This window comes from Salvelinus fontinalis, chromosome 21 (assembly GCF_029448725.1).
Source record: "Salvelinus fontinalis isolate EN_2023a chromosome 21, ASM2944872v1, whole genome shotgun sequence".
NCBI lineage: Eukaryota > Metazoa > Chordata > Actinopteri > Salmoniformes > Salmonidae > Salvelinus > Salvelinus fontinalis.
In genome coordinates this window covers 13,055,832-13,080,969 of record NC_074685.1, presented here as the reverse complement: position 1 = coordinate 13,080,969, position 25,138 = coordinate 13,055,832, and the positions used below count along the sequence as shown (strand labels likewise).

Below are 25,138 nucleotides of genomic sequence, written 5' to 3'. Positions count from 1 at the left end.
AAAGCAAAAACACATTTTTAGACATTTTGGCAAATGTATTTAAAATAAAAAACAGAAATACCTTATTTACATAACTATTCAGACACTTTACTATGATACTCGAAATTGAGCTCAGGTGCATCCTGTTTCCATTGATCATCCTTGAGATGTTTCTACAACTTGATTGGAGTCCACCTGTGGTAAATTCAATTGATTGGACATGATTTGGAAAGGCACACATCTGTCTATATAAAGGTCCCACAGTTGGCAGTGCATGTCAGAGCAAAAACCAAGCCATGAGGTAGAAGGAATTGTCCGTAGAGCTCCGAGACAGGACTGTGACAAGGCACAGATCTGGGGAAGGGTGCCAAAAAATGTCTGCAGCATTGAAGGTCCCAAAGAACACAGTGGCCTCCATCATTCTTACCTGGAAGAAGTTTGGAAAACCACCAAGACGCTTCCTAGAGCTGAGCAATCGGGGGAGAAGGGCCTTGGTCGTCAGGGAGGTGACCAAGAACCCGATGATCACTCTGACAGAGCTCCAGAGTTCCTCTGTGGAGATGGGAGAACCTTCCAGAAGGACAACCATCTCTGCAGCGCTCCACCAATCAGGCCTTTATGGTAGAGTGGCCAGACGGAAGCCACTCTTCAGTAAAAGGCACATGACAGCCCACTTGGAGTTTGCCAAAAGGCATCTAAAGGATTCTCAGACCATGAGAATCGATATTTTCTTGTCTGATGAAACCAAGATTGAACTCTTTGGCCTGAATGCCAATCGTAACATCTGGAGGAAATCTGCAACCATCCCTACAGTGAAGCATGGTGGTGGCATTATCATGCTGTGGGGATGTTTTTCAGCGGCAGGTACTGGGACACGAGTTAGGATTGATGGAAACATGAATAGAGCAAAGTACGGAGAACTTCTTGATGAAAGGTTCACCTTCCAACAGGACAACAACCCTAAGCACACGGCCAAGACAACGCAGGAGTGGCATCGGGACAAGTCTCTGAAAGTCCTTGAGTTGCCCAGCCAGAGCCCGGACTTGAACCTGATCGAACATCTCTGGAAAGACCTGAAAATGGCTGTACAGCGATGCTCCCCATCCAACTTGACAGAGCTTGAGAGGATCTGCAGAGAAGAATGGGAGAAACTCGCCAAATACAGGTGTGCCAAGCGTCATACCCAAATCAAATCAAATTTTATTGGTCACATACACGTGATTAGCAGATGTTATTGCAGGTGTAGCGAAATGCTTGTGCTTCTAGCTCCGACAGTGCAGTAATATCTAACAAAATATATAACATTTACCCATACACACATCTTAAGTAGGAATGAATTAAGAGTTTATACATATGGACAAGCAATGTCAGAGCGGAACGGACTAAGATACCATAGAATAGTATAGAATACAGTACATACAGTCTGTGGCCAAAGGTTTTGAGAATGACACAAATATTAATTTTCACAAAGTCTGCTGCCTCAGTGTCTTTAGATATTTTTGTCAGATGTTACTATGGAATAGTGAAGAATAATTACAATAATTTCATAAGTGTCAAAGACTTTTATTGACAATTACATAAAGTTGATGCAAAGAGTCAATATTTGCAGTGTTGACCCTTCTTTTTCAAGACCTCTGCAATCCGCCCTGGCATGCTGTCAATTAACTTGTGGGCCACATCCTGACTGATGGCAGCCCATTCTTGCATAATCAATGCTTGTTTGTCAGAATTTGTGTGTTTCTGTTTGTCCACCCGCCTCTTGAGGATTGACCACAAGTTCTCAATGGGATTAAGGTTTGGGGAGTTTCCCGGCCATGGACCCAAAATATTGATGTTTTGTTCCCCCGAGCCACTTATCACTTTTGCCTTATGGTAAGGTGCTCCATCATGCTGGAAAAGGCATTGTTCGTCACCAAACTGTTCCTGGATGGTTGGGAGAAGTTGCTCTCGGGGGATGTGTTGGTACCATTCTTAATTCATGGCTGTGTTCCTAGGCAAAATTGTGAGTGAGCCCACTCCCTTGGCTGAGAAGCAACCCCACACATGAATGGTCTCAGGATGCTTTACTATTGGCATGACACAGGAAAATGACTTTACCCCAATCCTCAGCAGTCCAATCCCTGTACCTTTTGCAGAATATCAGTCTGTCCCTGATGATTTTCTTGGAAAGAAGTTGCTTCTTTGCTGCCCCTCGTCAAGAAGAACCAGGCCATCCGCCAGATGGCTTCGCCTCACTGTGCTTGCAGATGCACTCACACCTGCCTGCTGCCATTCCTGAGCAAGCTCTGTACTGGTGGTGCCCCGATCCCGCAGCTGAATCAACTTTAGGAGACGGACCTGGTGTCTGCTGGACTTTCTTGGGTGCCCTGAAGCCTTCTTCACAACAATTGAACCGCTCTCCTTGAAGTTCTTGATGATCCGATAAATGGTTGATTTAGGTGCAATCTTACTGTCAGAAATATCCTTGCCTGTGAAGCCTTTTTTGTGCAAAGCAATGATGACGGCACATGTTTCCTTGCAGGTAACCATGGTAAGAGCAAGAACAATGATTCCAAGCACAATCCTCCTTTTGAAGCTTCCAGTCTGTTATTCGAACTCAATCAGCATGACAGAGTGATCTCCAGCCTTGTCCTTGTCAACACTCACACCTGTATTAATGAGAGAATCACTGACATGATGTCAGCTGGTACTTTTGTGGCAGGGCTGAAATGCAGTGGAAATGTTTTTGGGGGATTCAGTTCATTTGCATGGCAAAGAGGGACTTGCAATTAGTTGCAATTCATCTGATCACTCTTCATAACATTCTGGAGTATATGCAAATTGCCATCATACAAACTGAGGCAGCAGACTTTGTGAAAATTTATATTTGTGTCATTCTCAAAACTTTTGGCCACGACTGTACATTGGAGATGAGTAATGCCAGATATGTAAACATTATTAAAGTGACTGGTGTTCCATTCCTTAAAGTGCCCAGTGATTTCTAGTCTATGCATATTGGCAGCAGACTCTAATGTGCTAGTGATAGCTGTTTAACAGTCTGATGGCCTTGAGATAGAAGCTGTTTTTCACTCTCTCGGTCCCATCTTTGATGCACCTGTACTGACCTCGCCTTCTGGATGATAGCGGGGTGAACAGGCAGTGGCTCAGGTGGTTGATGTCGTTGATGATCTTTTTGGCCTTCTTCTGACATAGTGTGGTGCAGCTGCCGTACCAGGCGGTGATACAGCCCGAAAGGATGCTTTCAATTGTGCATCTTTAAAAGTTTGTTTTAGGTGACAAGCCACATTTTTTTAGCCTCCTGAGGTTGAAGAGGCTCTGTTGTGCCTTCTTCACATCACTGTCTTTGTGAGTGGTCCATTTCAGTTTGTCAGTGATGTGTATGCCAAGGAACTTGAAGCTTTCCACCTTCTCCACTGCGATCCCGCCGATGTAGATAGAGGGGTGCACCCTCTGCTGTTTCCTGAAGTCCACGAAAATACAAGTTCCACCTGTCTTTTCACCACTGCACAACCCCCATATGCCACACCACCGGCGTCCCCACAGTTACAGCACTTTAACCACCAAGGTAAAGTTGGTTTTATATTCACACATTTGGACAGTCAACGGACAGTCAACGGACAGTCAACAGAAAAAGCCATTTAAAATTGTAAAAATCAAAACGAATTAATTGATTGTAACAGAAACATAAAATTAGTTATGGTTTATTCTATAAATGTCTTGCATAATTTTACAACCTTTGTTTTGAATACAAATTTTTGTTTTGATTTCATATAAATACATAACATCTATAAAATGCCATTTAAAGGGGTATAAATCAAGAACTAATTCACCGTTTGTCACAGAAACATCAAACTAGGTATGATTTATTTTATAAATGTTTAGCATTCTTTAAAAAAAAATCCAGTTTTGATTTGATAGAGGGGATATAGTCTATCAAATTTGAATTTCTGTCAAATCAAAACTGGAATTTCTACTCAAAGCAAAGTTTACAAAAGGAAAAAATAAACTCAAATTGTACCTTTTGTAATGACCACCCAGAAACGGTGTTGCATATTTTTTGGCATTGTATTCATGTAAGGAAACTGTGGCAAGACATTAGTAGATTTATAATTGAACACATTTATGAAGATTTTAGAGATGTACTGCTTGGATTCTTTACCTACGATAGAAATAAGCTGAAACAATTTTATGTAATTAATTTCATTATTCTTTTGGCAAAATTTAATATTCACAAATGTACATTTACAAACAAAACACCACATTTTCTTACGTTACAAAAAGAAATTGAACTATATTTTAAGACAATTAAATACTCTACTAACAAAAAAGCTGTTAAGAATTATAAGTGTATGTATGTCCCTTAACTTAAGGTCCTTGTGTAATGTGATATTGTACCCCCTAGCCCAATTGTCCCTTGTATATTATGTATATATCCTTTTGTTCCCACATGTACTTCCTTTATTGATTTGTTGTTAATAAAAAATAAATAAAAAAAAGACTAAAAATACAAAAATGTAATTAAAAGGTGTGTCTTTTAAGAGAGAGTTTTCCGACCGATTGTCGACAGAGCGGACTGTTGTGAATTGTATTGGAAGGTCGGAAGGCCCAGCTGCGTTGTTTTATGCACGTTATTGGTGACATGAGCAGAATTCCGGAAGGGGAAAATGGAGTCCCTAGAGAAAGCAAGTGAAAGATTGGTGTCAGGGATGGAGCGACAGTATTATGATAATGAGACGTACTTGGAAAACGGAGAAGGAATGGAGAGAAAAAGAGAGGAGAGGAGGTCTAAGAGGGTGAGCTTGAGTCGGATAAAAAATTTGGAAAAAATTGAGATGATTTGTCAAAGAAGAATGGTAGAAAGTGTAAGCAGCGGGAGCTGAAGACAGGAGGAGAAATGGAAGTGAATGAGGGCGAAGTATCGGAGGTGGTAAGTGCGGTGAAGTTATCGGCGACCGAGGTATGTATCGAGGATCAGGATGAAGAAGAGTCTGACAGTAGGAGTGAAGTTTATGGAAAAAGTGGACTTTTGCCTTTTGGTTGATCCATTTGTGGTTTCAGGGTGGGTGAAAAAAGAGTTGGGTCATGTGGAATCGGTGAGGGTAACTAGAAGTGGTCTAATGATAATTGTTTGTGTTTATTTTGGACAGAGGAAGAATGCGCTCGAAGTAAAACGAATGGGGGCAAGAAAAGTGAATTGTTTCGTTCTCAAGAAAAGGGCACCAATGAAAGGAGTGATAACTGAGGTAGCAGTAGATATAAACATTGACCTGCTGAGGGCAAAGATTCCCGGTGTATGTGATGCTCGTTGTTTGACGCGACGCAGACAGGGTAGCAAGAGTGGGGAAACAGAAGAGTCTTTGCCTGATAAAGTGAAGTTATCCTGTACGAGCGTATGTGCCAAATACATCAAGATGTTACAGGTGTCACGCTTATGGGCATGTGGCAGAATTATGCAGGAGGGAGGGTTCAAGGTGTGAGAAATGTGCAGAAGGGCATGAGACAAAGGAATGTGTAGTATTTGGGAAAGTAGTGGAATGTGTTAATTGTAGGGATGCCGATGGGGCTGGGGATCAGAAATGTCCTCTACATTTACATTTACATTTAAGTCATTTAGCAGACGCTCTTATCCAGAGCGACTTACAAATTGGTGCATTCACCTTATGACATCCAGTGGAACAGCCACTTTACAATAGTGCATCAGATCTTTTAAGGGGGGGGGGGGGGGGGGGGCAGAAGGATTGCTTTATCCTAGGTATTCCTTGAAGAGGTGGGGTTTCAGGTGTCTCCGGAAGGTGGTGATTGACTCCGCTGTCCTGGCGTCGTGAGGGAGTTTGTTCCACCATTGGGGGGCCAGAGCAGCGAACAGTTTTGACTGGGCTGAGCGGGAACTGTACTTCCTCAGTGGTAGGGAGGCGAGCAGGCCAGAGGTGGATGAACGCAGTGCCCTTGTTTGGGTGTAGGGCCTGATCAGAGCCTGAAGGTACTGAGGTGCCGTTCCCCTCACAGCTCCGTAGGCAAGCACCATGGTCTTGTAGCGGATGCGAGCTTCAACTGGAAGCCAGTGGAGAGAGCGGAGGAGCGGGGTGACGTGAGAGAACTTGGGAAGGTTGAACACCAGACGGGCTGCGGCGTTCTGGATGAGTTGTAGGGGTTTAATGGCACAGGCAGGGAGCCCAGCCAGCAGCGAGTTGCAGTAATCCAGACGGGAGATGACAAGTGCCTGGATTAGGACCTGCGCCGCTTCCTGTGTGAGGCAGGGTCGTACTCTGCGGATGTTGTAGAGCATGAACCTACAGGAACGGGCCACCGCCTTGATGTTGGTGGAGAACGACAGGGTGTTGTCCAGGATCACGCCAAGGTTCTTAGCGCTCTGGGAGGAGGACACAATGGAGTTGTCAACCGTGATGGCGAGATCATGGAACGGACAGTCCTTCCCCGGGAGGAAGAGCAGCTCCGTCTTGCCGAGGTTCAGCTTGAGGTGGTGATCCGTCATCCACACTGATATGTCTGCCAGACATGCAGAGATGCGATTCGCCACCTGGTCATCAGAAGGGGGAAAGGAGAAGATTAATTGTGTGTCGTCTGCATAGCAATGATAGGAGAGACCATGTGAGGTTATGACAGAGCCAAGTGACTTGGTGTATAGCGAGAATAGGAGAGGGCCTAGAACAGAGCCCTGGGGGACACCAGTGGTGAGAGCGCGTGGTGAGGAGACAGATTCTCGCCACGCCACCTGGTAGGAGCGACCTGTCAGGTAGGACGCAATCCAAGCGTGGGCCGCGCCGGAGATGCCCAACTCGGAGAGGGTGGAGAGGAGGATCTGATGGTTCACAGTATCGAAGGCAGCCGATAGGTCTAGAAGGATGAGAGCAGAGGAGAGAGAGTTAGCTTTAGCAGTGCGGAGCGCCTCCGTGATACAGAGAAGAGCAGTCTCAGTTGAGTGACTAGTCTTGAAACCTGACTGATTTGGATCAAGAAGGTCATTCTGAGAGAGATAGCAGGAGAGCTGGCCAAGGACGGCACGTTCAAGAGTTTTGGAGAGAAAAGAAAGAAGGGATACTGGTCTGTAGTTGTTGACATCGGAGGGATCGAGTGTAGGTTTTTTCAGAAGGGGTGCAACTCTCGCTCTCTTGAAGACGGAAGGGACGTAGCCAGCGGTCAAGGATGAGTTGATGAGCGAGGTGAGGTAAGGTAGAAGGTCTCCGGAAATGGTCTGGAGAAGAGAGGAGGGGATAGGGTCAAGCGGGCAGGTTGTTGGGCGGCCGGCCGTCACAAGACGCGAGATTTCATCTGGAGAGAGAGGGGAGAAAGAGGTCAAAGCACAGGGTTGGGCAGTGTGAGCAGAACCAGCGGTGTCGTTTGACTTAGCGAACGAGGATCGGATGTCGTCGACCTTCTTTTCAAAATGGTTGACGAAGTCGTCTGCAGAGAGGGAGGAGGGGGGGGGAGGGGGAGGAGGATTCAGGAGGGAGGAGAAGGTGGCAAAGAGCTTCCTAGGGTTAGAGGCAGATGCTTGGAATTTAGAGTGGTAGAAAGTGGCTTTAGCAGCAGAGACAGAAGAGGAAAATGTAGAGAGGAGGGAGTGAAAGGATGCCAGGTCCGCAGGGAGGCGAGTTTTCCTCCATTTCCGCTCGGCTGCCCGGAGCCCTGTTCTGTGAGCTCGCAATGAGTCGTCGAGCCACGGAGCGGGAGGGGAGGACCGAGCCGGCCTCTAGGTGGTGAAATGTCTGGAAGCAGATGTGATCCTTAGCTTAAAATATATAACTACTACCAAGTTCAATGCCAGATACTTTTCTCCCAGAAGGTCTAAGTGGCACTTGGAGATACCAAGCCACTTTTTTAAGACTGTTTAGCTTCCGTCCCTCTCCTCGCCCCTACCTGGGCTCGAACCAGGGACCCTCTGCACAACAGCCACCCTCAAAGCATCGTTACCCATCGCTCCACAAAAGCCACGGCCCTTGCAGAGTAAGCGGAACAACTACTTCAAGGCCTCAGAGCGAGTGACGTCACCGATTGAAACGCTATTAGCGCGCACCACCGCTAACCAGCTACCCATTTCACATCGGTTACAATACCACAACAACTAACGTAAACTTGTGTAAACTCGTACATCGCCTTGGTCCGTACAATTGCTCTTATTTTAGCGCCCCAAAAACGTAATACTTCCAGATCAACTGTAATGTCAATAACATTGTAACGCACAATTTCTCCCCTTTCCAACAGAATCAATTACATGACCTAAACTCTGCCCGTTTCTGCATAATTCAAGCAGGCAATGAGCCCCATTGGGGCTTTTTAAAAATGGCGGGTGGGGTAGGGAAACTAATGCGTGATAGTGAGAAGGAGAGATGTCGTGTGGGAAAATTGCTTTTTTTCACTCAATCTGTATCACCTTATCGCCACTAAAATATAAAACACTATAAAGAGTTTATATAATGTGTGATTACATACCTATTTGAAGGTTTGTGTCGAATTTTAATCGGGTTTTTAGGGCGGTGATAGTGATCTTAGAAGTAAACAGTGGCTTTGAGAATGATGATCGCATGCAATGATGACGCAAAAAATGACTAGGTATCCTCCCTACCTCTGTCACTGTCCATTTCTTGTTTTTAAACGATGAGAGAAGTGCTACACCTGGTGGAGATTGTAAGACAGAAATAGTTGCTTTATGAGTGCTGTACGTTACGACATGACACGCCACGATGTAACGGAGGGTCCGTTTTTTCAACTTTTCTCCAATACTATAGAGCCATTACCATGTCGATCAACGCTTGAATAGAAACCTAGTTCACACCGCCGATTTTGAAGTTGTTATGAATTTTATGAATAATGACTAAATGATGTATACATTTAACGTAGAACTATAACTAACAGAATTCTACCCTGTCACTGTATGATTGTATGAAATTTATTAGAATCATAAATCTAAATCTGATGTGTGTAGTTTTAGTCAGAACTAGTACAAGGACTTTTTGTTCCTTTTTAGTATGTAAGCAGGGTGCAAGTGTGAGACAATGTATGAGATAAGAGGAGCTATCGACAGACAAGCTGTACTACTGTGTTCCTTTCAGGACATTCTGTCCCCACCCAGGGAGGGGAGAGAGGAGCTATCGACAGACAAGCTCTACTACTGTGTTCCTTTCAGGACATTCTGTCCCCATCCAGGGAGGGGAGAGAGGAGCTATCGACAGACAAGCTCTACTACTGTGTTCCTTTCAGGACATTCTGTCCCCACTCAGGGAGGGGAGAGAGGAGCTATCGACAGACAAGCTGTACTACTGTGTTCCTTTCAGGACATTCTGTCCTCACCCTGGGAGGGGAGAGAGGAGCTATCGACAGACAAGCTCTACTACTGTGATCCTTTCAGGACATTCTGTCCTCACCCTGGGAGGGGAGAGAGGAGCTATCGACAGACAAGCTCTACTACTGTGTTCCTTTCAGGACATTCTGTCCCCATCCAGGGAGGGGAGAGAGGAGCTATCGACAGACAAGCTGTACTACTGTGTTCCTTACAGGACATTCTGTCCCCATCCAGGGAGGGGAGAGAGGAGCTATCGACAGACAAGCTGTACTACTGTGTTCCTTTCAGGACATTCTGTCCCCACTCAGGGAGGGGAGAGAGGAGCTATCGACAGACAAGCTGTACTACTGTGTTCCTTTCAGGACATTCTGTCCCCATCCAGGGAGGGGAGAGAGGAGCTATCGACAGACGAGCTCTACTACTGTGTTCCTTTCAGGACATTCTGTCCCCACTCAGGGAGGGGAGAGAGGAGCTATCGACAGACAAGCTCTACTACTGTGTTCCTTTCAGGACATTCTGTCCCCACCCAGGGAGGGGAGAGAGGAGCTATCGACAGACAAGCTCTACTACTGTGTTCCTTACATGACATTCTGTCCCCACTCAGGGAGGGGAGAGAGGAGCTATCGATAGACAAGCTCTACTACTGTGTTCCTTTCAGGACATTCTGTCCCCACCCAGGGAGGGGAGAGACCTTGGGCTTGTAGTAGATTGTATAACAGGTGGCAGGCAATATATGAGAAGGAGAAGACTTGTGAACTATATTGTCATTGTTTCTGAGAGGAGGGACATTTATGACAAAATGTGAGGTATATAGACCAATGTACAGGAAATGATAAGCAGAGCTCTCGTAAATAAACCTGCTGACTAAGTAGACTGGCCTCTGTCTGTTTCATTTTAATAAGAACCTTACAAATTCTTAGTAACAGAGTATTTTAATTGAATTGGTTAATGAACATGAGAACAAAATTCTCCTAACAGAAGTCAACACTACAGTCACTACAGTCCCATTAGTTTTCTTTGTAGCCTCGTTTGAATGTTGCGGTTTCACACATTTGTACGGAATGGGGTGAGTTTACGTTACATTGTCTACGCTAAATGTGTTTAAATTGTAAAAGAATGACACGTTTCAAGTTAATGTCACATGCACAGTAAAATGCCTTTAAAGCGAACTCAAAACCCAACAATGCAATAATCAAATGTATTACTAGAAAAAAGCACACAAGAAATATGAAATACACAATAAAGTAAACAAACATACTATATACAGGAAATATAAAAAACTTAAATTCAATACCATATTTACATGTGCAGGGATACTGGGGTGATGGGGGTAGATATGTATAGGGGTCAGGTGACTAGGCAACTGGATATAAGATAAACAGAGTAGCAGCACCTTGTGAGTGTGTAGAGTTTGTATAAATGTATGTGCATAATATGTGTGAGTGAGAAAATGGAGTGACAGTGTGTAGGGCCCTGTGAGTGTGCATACAGTGCAAAATACTGAAATAAAAGGTCAATAAAGATGCAAGGTAAACTTGGTCTGTGTAGCAATTTTGTTAGCTATTTATCAGTCGTATTGCTTGGGGATAGAAGCTGTTCAAGCTCTTGCCGTGCTGCAGCAGAGAAAATCTATGGTTTGGGTCTTTGACCTGATATGGAGGTCCAGAATGGCAGAGAGCTTGGCCTCAGTGATGTACTGGGCTGCCCGCACAACCCTCTGTAGCGCCATGCGATCGAGGGCGATGCTATTGCTATACCAAGCAGTGATGCAGCCAGTCCATATGCTCTCAAAGGTACAGTTGTAGAACCTTTTCAGGATTTGAGAGCCCATGCCAAACTTTTTCTGCTACTGTTTATTATACATACATAGTCACTTTACCTCTACCTACATGTACATATTACCTCGACTAACCCGTACCCCTTGTATATAGCCTCGCTACTGTTATTTTATTGTTGCACCTTAATTATTTTCTTCAGTTTATTTCAGTAAATACTTTAACACTTATTTTTCTTAACCGCATTGTAAGCATTTCACTGTAAGGTCTATCTATACCTTTTGTATTCGACGCATGTGAATTATATATCTTTTTGATTTAGTGACGCCAAGTTAAAATCACCGGAACCAGAAAGGCAGCCTCTCCCTGACTCCACTATCCTGTCTGCCCGTTGAATGAAGAATCGATCGAGTTGGATAGCCGTGGGGGGGTATCTTGTCTGAGAACCATGTTTCTGAAAAGCACGGAACATTGCAATAGTTGGGCCATAAGAAATACTTTTTATTCAATGGGGCTAGGCAAAGCAAATATGACAAAATACTTGTCTTTTCACTTAGACAACAATATAGCTTAAAGTACAGTATGTTTACAATATCAACAAGTCTTTTAAACGTTCCAAATTACATTATATTCATACAGTTTAAGGGGGCACTTTTGTCATGACAAGGTGCTCTACTTAATTGTAACCGAATCATTCAAATTGTCCAAAGCACAGCATATGACAACCATGTTATATAACTGAGGGATGTCTTCTTTCTTGTCTGGAAAAAGATGAAGAAGTAGTAGATACTGATGCTGCTGCAGCATTACTCATCTTCACAGGGGGAATCCAGTCAACATGGGTGTCTTGATATTGGTCAGCTGGTGAACCTACAGTACATAAACAAATGAGAAGCACACCTGACGTTAGAATATCAGATCTTCAGGTCACCTATACCATCGGGGCTCTTAAGTGTTTGGTTGTGTTTAATTCATTCAGGTGTTTTAGTGTCATATAAAGATTAAATATATTGTTGGGCTGGAGCAACCATTACCATTGGTTGCTCCAGCCTATTCCATTGAGGCCTTTGTCCTATGCGGTAATGTCCATACATTTTCCCTCAACTTATGAATAAAGTTCTAAAATTATCATTGGGTTATCATATGAATGTTTTTTTGAACAAGAATTTCCTTCAGACTGTATGGACATCATATTGTACAATTTGTGTCTACCCTTTTCATGGTCATGGCAAGAAGGGAACCAGCTTTGTAAAATGATACTGAGAATTTACACAGCAGGTTAGAAGAATTAGGTTAAGGTTGTGAAAAAAGTTAAGGTTAGCTAAAAAGCGAAATAAAACTTTTTACGTCAATTTGCGAAAAGCTGGATCCCTTTTAGCCAAGACCCCTTTTCGGCCTAGATTACACCGAGGTAAAGACAGTTTAAAGTTGGATATTCAAAGGATATTTGCGCTTTCAAACCTCAATAGCTTTCAAACCACTTGAGCCACAGACTCCAAATAAGTGTCATGATGCTGGAAAAATTGTGCACAACATTGCACAGGTCTTATTTTCACGACTCGGACATTAATTTGGTTTCCAAAGCTAACAAACATGTGGAAATGTGAACAGCATTTTGTATTCCAAACTGAATTAGTTAGGGAGCGTAAACAAAGTACAAAGTTTTTTTACATTCAAATTTCAATAGCTCCTTGGTCATGTGACCTGTGGGCCTACACATTGCACACCCTTTAGTTTGTCTGTTTTCATCTCATATGGTTTTACAGGAATTTTTCAAAATGTAGAATTTCAATAGCTCCTTGGTCATGTGACTTAATGACCACTGATTACCCTTCTATATCGCACACTTGATTGTGTACTGTAAAATCACACGGTATAACGTACATTTTTCATAGTTTCACATTTTCAATAGCTCCTTGGTCATGTAAATTACACACCTAAGAAGCGTACAGTGGATATACACCCATATTGCGTAACCTCTAGTCATGCATCTTCTATATTGTTGTACATTATTATTAGTTTGACAATTAGGGGGTTCAGTCCAGTGTTGTGTTTACCCTTTATTTTAATATTTATCTACAATAATTGGTAGTTCTAAGTACCTATTTTCCCTGTTTTTTATTTTTCCACAGTATTTAACAGCGGTACACAATAGGAGCGAGACAGATAATATCTCCTTTCGTCGTTAATATCAACCATAAAGGAAAAGGGCAAAGTACGAGAGTCATGCTATTAATTGTCCAAAGCAGGGATGGAGAGTGAGCTAGTGAGGTAGGCTGCAGTGGGTTTGCTGGTCAATACATATACTGAGCATGTAACCACAGTAATGGTGGCCTGTAAATCAATTAATAAAAATGTAATATTGACAAATTAAACAAATTGTAGACCTTTAATCTTTTCCAACATGTCAACAGACACTTAACTTCAATTAAGTATGAAACATTTCACAGTGTTAACTTTCTCTTTATCCCTGGTTGATGTACATTTCAGAGCCTCTTCAGTGTGGATGAGGTATAGCATACATTTTCAACAACAAAGACAGCACTTCCAGTTTGTGTTCTTTACTCTGTTGAACTCTTTTGTCTTCATTCCTAGGCACAGCGCATGGAACCACCGTTGGCATGCAAAACATTCAATCAAAACAAAACGTAACACGTTATAAATAATATAAAATATCAATGCAGTATGACGAATGATGAATTAGCCATCTATTGTGTTATTTCATAAACTGTCTAACATGCCGTCACTGTTGTCAAAAGATTCTAAACATGTTAAATAAAGTTACTAACCCAGTCAGTCTCTGGGCCACATCCACGTTCTTTATCAGTGGCACAGATGAAGCAGTTGTTGGCTTTGTTGAACTCTGAAATCATAGGCATGAACTGAACATATGGCTGTCCCACACTACTACATAAAAATAAAGAATTTACATTTACCTTGAAATAAATTTCATACCAGACATTTTTAGTATATCCTCACTCATTTCATTTCGCAGTTGCTCCATGTGTTTTTGAAGGTTCCATATCAATTTGGGAGGGGATGTTGGGGAAGTTCTGTGCAACTTCCTTGGCCATCTACACCAAAAAAAAAAATAGAGTTTTTGACCTAATTGTCACATAACAGCTAACCATTCATTATTGAAAATATAACTTCCAAGCCTGCATTATAAAGACCCCACAGCTGAAGGTGTCCAGCTGCATGGTGTGAGTTATTTCCCCTCCTTTCCACTTTATGTCCACCCAGTTGTCTTTTCCATGGCAGGATCTTCTCATTTTGAAATATTCTCTTTATGTAAAAATAATGGAATTATGATTAGTTATAGGCAAATGGATACACAAGCCAACTTTGTATGCTGTTTTCACTATAATCTAGTAGTAATTTATTAGTAGAGGTAATTTCCTTTATTCCCCATTCTTCACACAGCCTAAATTATAGGGACTGAACCATTTACAGGACAATAATAAAAGTAGCATATAGGATCCAACCCTATCACAGAGTGAATAAATGTAGAGCGTTTGTAGACTAAGAAAAAAATATTAAGTGACAGTTTCATCAGTACGTGCTTAAAGAAAGTCACATCACAAAGATCACAGATGACAGTGCCCACCAAATCTATGACAATAGAGAATTAATTGTAAGCACCAAAGTGTGTTTGTCAAAATAATATCTGAAAATATCAGTTGTTGAACATAATACTTCTATTTGCAATAGCAATTTATGATATATGCAGTTGAGGAATATTCCATGTACCAACACAACATGTAGGACGGACATAAGACATTCCCACATACAGTATTTTTAAAAATGTTTTATTTCACCTTTATTCAACCAGGTAGGCCAGTTGAGAACAAGTTCTCATTTACAACAGCGACCTGGCCAAGATAAAGCAAAGCAGTGTGACACAAACAACAACACAGAGTTACACGTGGAATAAACAAACGTACAGTCAATAACACAATACAAAAGTATATATACAGTGTGCAAATGAAGTAAGATTAGGGAGGTAAAGGCAATAAATAGGCCGTTGTGGTGAAATAATTACAATTTTGCAAATAAACACTGGAGTGAGATGTGCAGAAGATGAATGTGCAATTAGAGATACTGTGGTGCAAAGGAGAAAAAAACTAAACAAATATAAATAAAATAAATAACAATACGGGGATGAGGTAGTTGGAAGGGCTATTTACAGATGGGCTACGTACAGGTGCAATGATCTGTAAGCTGCTCTGATAGCTGATGCTTAAAGATAGTGAGAGAGATATGAGTCCCCAGCTTCAGTAATTTTTGCAATTGGTTCCAGTCATTGGCAGCAGAGAACTGGAAGGAAAGGCGGCCAAAGGAGGAATTGGCTTTGGGGGTGACCAGTGAAATATACCTGCTGGAGCGTGTGCTACGGGTGGGTGCTGATATGGTGACCAGTGAGCGGAGATAAGGCGGTGCTATACCTAGCAGAGACTTATAGATGACCTGGAGCCAGTGTGTTTGCGACGAATATGAAGTGAGGGCCAGGCAACGAGAGCATACAGGTCGCAGTGGTGGGTAGTATATGGGGCTTTGGTGACGAAACGGATGGCACTGTGATAGACTGCATCCAATTTGCTGAGTAGAGTGTTGGAGGCTATTTTGTAAATGATATCACCGAAGTCAAGGATCGGTAGGATAGTCAGTTTTACGAGGGTATGTTTGGCAGCATGAGTGAAGGATGCTTTGTTGCGAAATAGGAAGCAGATTCTAGATTTAATTTTGGATTGGAGATGCTTAATATGAGTCTGGAAGGAGAGTTTACAGTCTAACCAGACACCTAGGTATTTGTAGTTGTCCACATATTCTAAGTCAGAACCATCCAGAGTAGTGATGCTAGGCGGGTGTGCAGATGCGGGCAGTGATCAGTTGAAGAGCATGCATTTAGTTTTACTTGCATTTAAGAGCAGTTGGAGGCCACGGAAGGAGAGTTGTATGGCATTGAAGCTCGTCTGAAGGTTAGTTAACAGTGTGCAAAGAAGGGCCAGAAGTATACCGAATGGTGTCGTCTGCATAGAGGTGGATCAGAGAATCAACAGCCAAAAGAGCGACATCATTGAGCGACATCATATACAGAGAAAAAAGTCGGCCCGAGAATTGAACCCTGTAGCACCCCCATAGAGACTGGCAGAGGTCCGGACAACAGGCCCTCCCATTTAACACACTGAACTCTATCTGAGAAGTAGTTGGTGAACCAGGCGAGGCAGTCATTTGAGAAACCAAGGCTGTTGAGTCTGCCGATAAGAATGCGGTGATTGACAGAGTCGAAAGCCTTGGCCAGGTCGATGGATACCACTGCAAAGTATTGTCTTTTGTCGATGGCGATTATGATATCGGTTAGGACCTTGAGCGTGGCTGAGGTGCACCCATGACCAGCTCGGAAACCAGATTGCATAGCGGAGAAGGTACGGTAGGATTTGAAATGGTTGGTGATCTGTTTGTTAACTTGGCTTTCGAAGACCTTAGAAAGGCAGGGTAGGATAGATATAGGTCTGAAACAGTTTGGGTCTAGAGTGTCTCCCCCTTTGAAGAGGGGGATGACCGCGGCAGCTTTCCAATCTTTGGGGATCTCAGACGATAAGAAAGAGAGGTTGAACAGGCTAGTAATAGGCCTTGCAACAATTGCAGCAGATAATTTTTAGAAAGAGAGGGTCCAGATTGTCTAGCCCAGCTGATTTGTTGGGGTCCAGATTTTGCAGCTCTTTCAGAACATCAGCTATCTGGATTTGGGTGAAGGAGAAATGGGGGAGGCTTGGGCAAGTTGCTGTGGGGGGTGCAGAGCTGTTGACCGGGTAGGGGTAGCCAGGTGGAAAGCAAGGCCAGCTGTAGAAAAATGCTTATTGAAATTCTCAATAATCGTAGATTTATTGGTGGTGACATTGTTTCCTAGCCTCAGTGCAGTGGGCAGCTGGGAGGAGGTGCTCTTATTCTCCATGGACTTTACAGTGTCCCAGAACCGTTTGGAGTTTGTGCTACAGGATGCAAATGTCTGTTTGAAAAAGTTAGTCTTTGCTTTCCTAACTGCCTGTGTATATTGGTTCCTAACTAACCCCAAAAAGTTGCATGTTGCGGGGGCTATTCGATGCTAATGCAGAACGCCACAGGATGTTTTTGTGCTGGTCAAGGGCAGTCGGGTCTAGAGTGAATCAAGGGCTATATCTGTTCCTGGTTCAATTTTTTTTTAATGGGGCATGCTTATTTAAGATGGTGAGGAAAGCACTTTTAAAGAATAACCAGGCATCCTCTACTGACGGAATGAGGTCAATATCTTTTCAGGATACCCGGGCCAGGTCAATTAGAAAGGCCTGCTCGCTGGAGTGTTTTAGGGAGAGTTTGACTGTGATGAGGGGTGGTCGTTTGACCGCGGACCCATTACTGACGCAGGCAATGAGGCAGTGATCGCTGAGATCCTGGTTGAAGACAGCAGAGGTGTATTTAGAGGACAGGTTGGTCAGGATGATATCTATGAGGGTGCCCGAGTTTACGGATTTAGGGTTGTACCTGGTAGGTTCCATGATAATTTGGGTGAGATTGAGGGCATCTACCTTAGATTGTAGGAAGGCCGGGGTGTTAAGCATATCCCAGTTTAGGTCACCTAACAGTACAAACTCTGAAGATAAATGGGGAGGAATTAATTCATATATGGTGTCCAGGGCGCAGCTGGGGGCTGAGGGGGTTCTGTAATAAGCGGCAACAGTGAGAGACTTATTTTTGGAAAGGTGGATTTTTAAAAGTAGAAGCTCAAACTGTTTGGGCACAGACCTGGATAGCATGACAGAACTCTGCAGGCTGTCTCTGCAGTAGATTGCAACTCCACCCCCTTTGGCAGTTCTGTCTTGGCGGAAAATGCATACACATACATAAAGGCATTTTTCAGCTATGATTTTAACACTCAGAATCCAGAATGGATATGACAATGTGGCAGCACAGGACGTAATACACCCATACAACAATCTACTTTTGTTCTTCTTGACTTGTTATCTGGTAAACTGCTACTATGTGTCAAGAAAAGAGCCCCAATTAGGGGTTAGTGTACTCCAGTAAAAAAGGGCTGGTTTAGATTAAAAACTGTTGCCCTGTGTCCCCGTTCATAGGGGCATGAGAGACTCGTCAGTGTTAGAATTGAGTTGGCACTTTATTGGCCCAAACATCCATAGACCCACAAGGTTGAGGTTACTCATGGACAGCAATTAGTAATACTTTTTTTTGTTGCATTGATGCATTGTGTCTTCTAACTGTCCAAGAATAGGATCCAAAGTGTTAGGAAATATTTGTTCCCATAAATACAAAGGAGGATGTCTCTCCTCATACCTCTGGCACTTTAGTCAGACTGGCTCTGTGGTGCACAGTCTGGCAATCAGGAGAGAATACATACAGGTCAACAGTGCCAATTGAAAGTCAAGGGGTGTGTCTGTGCCTTTTGGATTACTCTCTCTTTACAGAGAACCCCTGTGGTTCAAGTCTGCTCTGCGCATGTCTGAAAGTGACAGAGCCAGCAGCCAAGAGAGTTTTTCACAGTATGTCATAAAAAAGTATTACACTTAGATCCAGTACAATAGAATAACTAAGATCTGAATTTGAATGCAGCGTGTTCCGATTCCTCCTTCTCTTTCTGTCCAGCAGGGTCAACCAAAAACACTGGGCCTGATGGTTCATGCAGATACTGGGGAAGCAATATAGAAATGTATTGATCCCTTAAATGATTTTACTATTAAATGACCCATATCACAACCCTCATACCTCTTCACAAAAATGTACCTAAATCAATTTTGGAAAAAGGATTTTACTCACAAAAGACATAGGAATGTATTTTCCCAGTTAGAAATAGTAGGCTATGCATCAAATAACTATTTTCATCCGAAAAACAAATGCACTCAAATATCAAGTCATTATCAGGTTATGTAAACTGTGTTCTAATACTCAACATAGAAGGATTTGTCTTAGCATCACTTTCATATAGTGTACATTATGAAAAAGATTCTTTCACATTATCAAGTTCACTGTGACTGATAAATCACTGCCTATTACTGTGATTAAAAATAGCATATGAAACAGTGTTTTTCATGAGGCCTACCTGTGCACCTTCCTTTAAGCACCTCTGAACACATCTCCTGTCCTTCATCCATACCACATTGCCATTTGCAGATCTTTTCAGTGTCCATGTGAAAGATAGTTATTGCGAGGATGGTACATTTAAAAAAAAATTTTTTTTAACACCCATGTAAAATGAAGGCCTGCAAAGCTTACAGATTTAAGTCTAATAGCATGAGATGAAAGTACACAAACAAGAGTGTGCAATACAGAAGGGTAGTCAGGGGACATTAGGTCACATGACCAAGGAGCTATTGAAATTTAACATTTTGAAAAATGCATGTAAAACCATGTGAGGTGAAAATGGACAAACTAAAGGGTGTGCAATGTGTAGGCCTTCTGAGTGGACATTCTGAACCTGGTTTGAAGTCACTAGGTCACATGACCAAGGAGCTATTGAAATTCTACATTTTGAAAAATGTATGTAAAACTATGTGAGATGAAAATGGACAAACTAAAGGGTGTGCAATATAGAAGGCTAGTCAGTGGACATACGGAACCTTGTTTGAAGTCATTAGGTCACATGGACAAACTAAAGGGTGTGCAATGTGTGTCTATGCCATCGGGTTAGCTACAACCAGTTTTGAAAGTGTTTGGAGTAATGGTTAAAGAGTTATTTTGTCACTATGTTGACGGTCCGTAAATGCTGTTGGTGGACGTAAGGAAAACTACTGGCGAATATCCGGCGAATATCCAACTTGAAACTGTCTTTAGCTCGGTCTAGATTACATGGTTGCTTTCAAGACAAGGTCGTTCTAATTGATCTGTTGTCAGTAGAGTAGGCCTAGAATACCATCGTATTAAAAAAATATTATGTTAATGTCTTCAGTGATATAAAGTGTAGTAGAATTGCATTTAATGTTATCAAAGGCCACATTTTTCCCGTGCAAAGGAAAAAAACGTCTCTGATGTAGCCTATAAACCTATGCCACTACGCACTTATTAACAGCCTAAATTATCACTATCCAATCTACTCATCACATTAGGAATAGTAGGTTCACATTAGCCCGCAAATGCGATGATAGAGGCATGTAATACTTTGTTATAAGCAGCATTTCTATGGTGAAAAAAATGGATTCCCAAAACGTGAAACTCATGCGACACATGCTAACAGCTAGACTACAAGTTATCGATCCAACTAATTTTGCTTCGTGTTGTTAACGCCTGGTTAGCATAACAGCGAAACTAAACTCAAAATCGATAAGACTTGACCTACCAATGATGAAATGATCGTAGCAAACCCTGTATTGAGAGCTGTCTGGGTTGAGGTCTTGACGGGCAAAAAGGTTTCTTTGCTTTTCTGAGTTCTTGAGTCTTATCTCATTGGTGTTTCATGATTGCGGGGAATCTGTAAACATCTTTTCCCCCCTTTGTGTTTCCGGCCTCGTTTGAGCAGCCATATACTCCAAAGAAAATGACCGTGGTGATGAATCAACTAGTTCTAGTCACTTTTATCATTCCGTTTGGGGTAGCCCTTCGGCTGTTGTCAAAATAATTAATGCGGTGGTCTTCCAACATGGCCGCCAGGAGGCGTTCTACGTCAACTGAAAGCTCTCCAGGGTTGCCAGGTCCAACTAAAATTTCTAGCCCGATGACATCGGAATACTCACAAGGCCTTTTTTTTGCAAGAGGGGAGTTGCCACATTTATCCAATAAACCCTTTTTCCATAACGTTTTCGAGCTAAATAAGAACGAATATCGTCATAATTTTTAACAACGTAGGCTAAGAAGCAAAATTTGGTTTTTCCATCAAAATAATAATTCTTGCGAGTTTAAGGATATGTTCCAAGAGAAAAGACAAACCGCCCTTTTAAACTCTAAAGATAATTTTCCATCAATGGATGTCAGTCTAACTTGTTTTGACTGCTATGATTAGGCAACAAGGCCCGAGGTGTGGTATATGGCCAATATACCATGGCTAAGGGCTGTTCTTAGGACATGAGACATATACCACAGGCCATATATGTCACGTTCGTCGTATGAATCGGACCAAGGCGCAGCATGTGTACATTCTTTAATATATTAAGAATGAACACTGAACAAAATAACAAAACTACACATGAAGCTATACAAATGAGTGCTGACAGGCAACTACACATAGACAAGAACCCACAAACACAAAAGGGAAAATGGCTACCTAGATATGATTCCCAATCAGAGACAACGATAAACAGCTGCCTCTGATTGGGAACCATATCAGGCCACCATAAACATACACATCACCTAGACCTACAAAACCCCTAGACAATACAAAACTAGCGTACCCACCCTCGTCACACCCTGACCTAACCAAAATATAAAGAAAACATAGATATCTAAGGTCAGAGCGTGACAATATACCACAAAGAACAGCCCTTAGCCGTGGTATATTGGCCATATACCAGAAACCCCTGAGGATCCTTATTGCTGTTATAAACTGGTTACCAACATAATTAGAACAGTAAAAAGTAAGTTGTCATTCCCGTGGTACGCCTCTGATATACCATGGCTTTCAACCAATCAGCATTCAGAGCTCAAGTTAATAATTGTAAATCAACCCTGTTTGCACATGTGCATAACTATCGATAAATCCGACAGGAGAGTTTGAGTGATGAAAGTTAGACAGGATCTTGAAATATCTGTGCAAGAAGTACTTGGATGAACTTAAACAAACTAATGTTAGACTATATTTTGGCAATTGTGCCATTATTATGTGCCAGATGTTAAGACTACAAACAGTGATAAATGGCCTATTTGTGAGATTAACTTATTTTATTAGGCATAGGCTACTGACTAAAATCTGGGTTTATAATTGCAATTACATTTTGCCATGGTTTGCTGAGCTAGATGCAGGTAGCCTATAGCCCCTGATAGGCCAACATCTAATTTCAGGGAAAAGTCCACAATGAAACTGACATTACATGTGGAGAATAATACATTTGCGATAGAGCTGTGACCAAGATCACAATTGACAGCTTCCAATTTAATTAACTAAACATGGCCATTAATAATTGCAAAATAACACAAGGCTACAACAACAAACTGAGTTATAGGCTGTTTATTAAATCTGTTTGTCAGCTCCAGGTAGGCTACATAAGTGGCACAAATTGATTTGCAATGACTCCAGTGATATCATAATTTCAATATATATGTATTGTATCAAATGGTAGGTTACAGTAGCCTGCAATTGTAACAGTTTAACTTTAGTCCGACCCCTCGGGTGCGAACCAGGGACCCTCTGCACACATCAACAACAGTCACTCACGAAGCATCGTTACCCATCGCTCCACAAAGGCCGCGGCCCTTGCAGAGCAAGGGGAACCACTACTTCAAGGTCTCAGAGCAAGTGACATCACCGATTGAAAGGCTATTAGCACGCACCACCGCTAACTAGCTAGCCATTTCACATCCGTTACACAATGGCATATAAATTAATAGCTTACTTGATGGCCAATATATGCAAATGTAACCTATCATTCTCCACTTTTCATTTTCATTGTGGACTTTTGACCACAACACAAGCACACGAGGGAGTAACTTCCATTCCAAATTTCCACTCACACAGTGCTCCAAACCCTAGAACTGTGCATGAGTAAAACTCTTCACTAGATACCGTTAAGAAAAGTCTACATTAGAATTTACTTTTAACCACCTCTGAGAGAAACGCAGAAAGTCGTTTTCCAATGCTTTGTTCCCGTTCTATCAGTTCTAGTGCTTTAAAATGTTTTATGGAAACAGAGTGTCTCCATAATGACCAATCTAAATAGCCTACCTGCAACTTGTAAAAAGTTGTCACAACGTGCATTCTCAGCTGCAGCACTCTCTCAACCAGTGCTCTCAACACGCACACATGCACAAATCTTGCTGCTGTGATTGCACACTGTGGTATTTCACCCAATAGATATGGAAGTTTATCAAAATTGGATTTGTTTTCAAATTCTTTGTTGGTTTGTGTAATCTAATATGGTCATACATTTGGCAGGAGGTTAGGAAGTGCAGCTGCTGTAGGCCCTCCTTGGTTAGGGACAGAAGCAGCAGATCATCAGCAATTAGTAGACCTTTGACTTCAGATTCCAGTAGGATGAGGTCAGGTGCTGCAGACTGTTCTAGTACCCTCGCTAATTCGTTGATATATATGTTGAAGAGGGAGGGGCTTAAGCTGCATCCCTGTCTCACCTCACGGCCCTGTAGAAATAAATGTGTGGTTTTTGCCAGTTTTAACCGCACACTTGTTGTTTGTGTACATGGATTTTAGAATGTCATATGTTTTTTCCCCAACACCACTTTCCATCAATTTGTATAGCAGACCCTCATGCTACATTGAGTCAAACGTTTTTTTGAAGTCAACAAAGCATGAGATGACTTTGCCTTTGTTTTGGTTTGTTTGTTTGTCATTAGGGTGTGCAGGGTGAATACATCGTCTGTCGTATGGTAATTTTGTAAAAAGCCAATTTGACATTTGCTCAGTACATTGTTTTCACTGAGGAAATGCACAAGTCTGCTGTTAATGCAGAGAATTTTCCCAAGGTTGCTGTTGATGCACATTCCACGGTAGTTATTGGGGTCAAATTTGTCTCCACTTCTGTGGATTGGGGTTATCAGTCCTTGGTTCCAAATATTGGGGAAGATGCCAGAGCTGAGGATGATGTTAAAGTGTTTAAGTATAGCTAATTGGAATTTGTGGTCTGTATATTTTATAATTTCATATAGGATACCATCAACAGCACAGGCCTTTTTGGGTTGGAGGGTTTGTATTTTGTCCTGTAGTTCATTCAATGTAATTGGAGAATGCAGCCAGTTCTGGTAGTCTTCAATAGCTGATTCTAAGATTTGTAACTGATCATGTATGTTTTTGCTGTTTGTGCTTTGTTATAGAGCCAAAATCATTGGAAAAGTAGTTCATCCAGATCTCCATTTTGGATAGATAACTCTGTGTTGTTTGTTTGGTGTTCCAATTTTCCCAGAAGTGGTTAGATTCTATGGATTCTTCAATTACATTGAGCTGATTTCTGACATGCTGTTCCTTCTTTTTCCGTAGTGTATTTCTTTATTGTTTTAGTGATTCACCATAGTGAAGGCGTAGGCTCAGGTTTTCTGGATCTCTATGTTTTTGGTTGGATAGGTCTCTCAATTTTTTTCTTAGGTTTTTGCATTCTTCATCAAACAATTTGTCCATGTTGTTAATTGTCTTAGGTCATCTGCTTGAATTGTTTTTATTTGATAGGTCAAATATACCGTTAAGGCTTTCTACTGCCAAGTTTACATCTTCACTATTACAGTGAAATGTTTTGTCCAGGAAGTTGTCTAAAAGGGATTGAATTTGTTGTTGCCAAATAGTTTTTTGGTAGACTTCTACACTCCTTTCTATAGCATTTATTTATATTGTGCAGTTCCTTTGGCTTTGATGCCTCATGATTGAGCATAGCTCTGCTCAGGTAGACTGTAATTTTGCTGTGATCTGATAGGGGTGTCAGTGGGCTGACTGAACGCTCTGAGAGACTCTGGGTTGAGGTCTGTGATAAAGTAATCTACAGTACGGCTGCCAAGCGATGAGCTGTAGGTGTAACTACCATAGGAGTCTCCTTTAAGCTTTCCATTGACTATGTACAGACCCAGCATGTGACAGAGCTGCAGGAGTTGTGACCAATTGGTTGTTTTGTCATAGTTGTGTCTAGGGGGGTATATTTGGGAGGGAATACTGTCACCTCCAGGTTGGTGTTTGTCCCTCTGTGTGCCGAGAGTGTCAGGTTCTTTTCCAGTTCTGGCATTTAGGTCGCCAAAGACTAGTACATGTCCCTGGGCCTGGAAATGGTTGATCGCCCCCTCTAGGATGGAGAAGCTGTTATCGTTAAAGTATGGGTATTATATAGGGGGATATAGGTAGCACAAATGAGGACATTTTCTCAGTTGAGATCATTTACTTATTCATTTCTAGACAGATGTAAAATGTTCCTGTTTTGACAAATGTAATACCGGGTTAGGTCTGTTCTAT

General features: G+C 42.1%; 1 long non-coding RNA gene across 1 annotated transcript; it reads right to left on the bottom strand.

The window, feature by feature from the left end:
- Nucleotides 1-13,430: 13,430 nt before the first annotated feature.
- LOC129818217 (uncharacterized) lies at nt 13,431-20,932 on the bottom strand. The gene is made up of 6 exons (XR_008753917.1): nt 20,384-20,932; nt 14,874-14,927; nt 14,234-14,340; nt 14,011-14,129; nt 13,845-13,918; nt 13,431-13,646 (listed from the first exon to the last, which is right to left on the bottom strand). It is a non-coding gene; the product is annotated as an uncharacterized LOC129818217 (long non-coding RNA).
- Nucleotides 20,933-25,138: the final 4,206 nt, after the last annotated feature.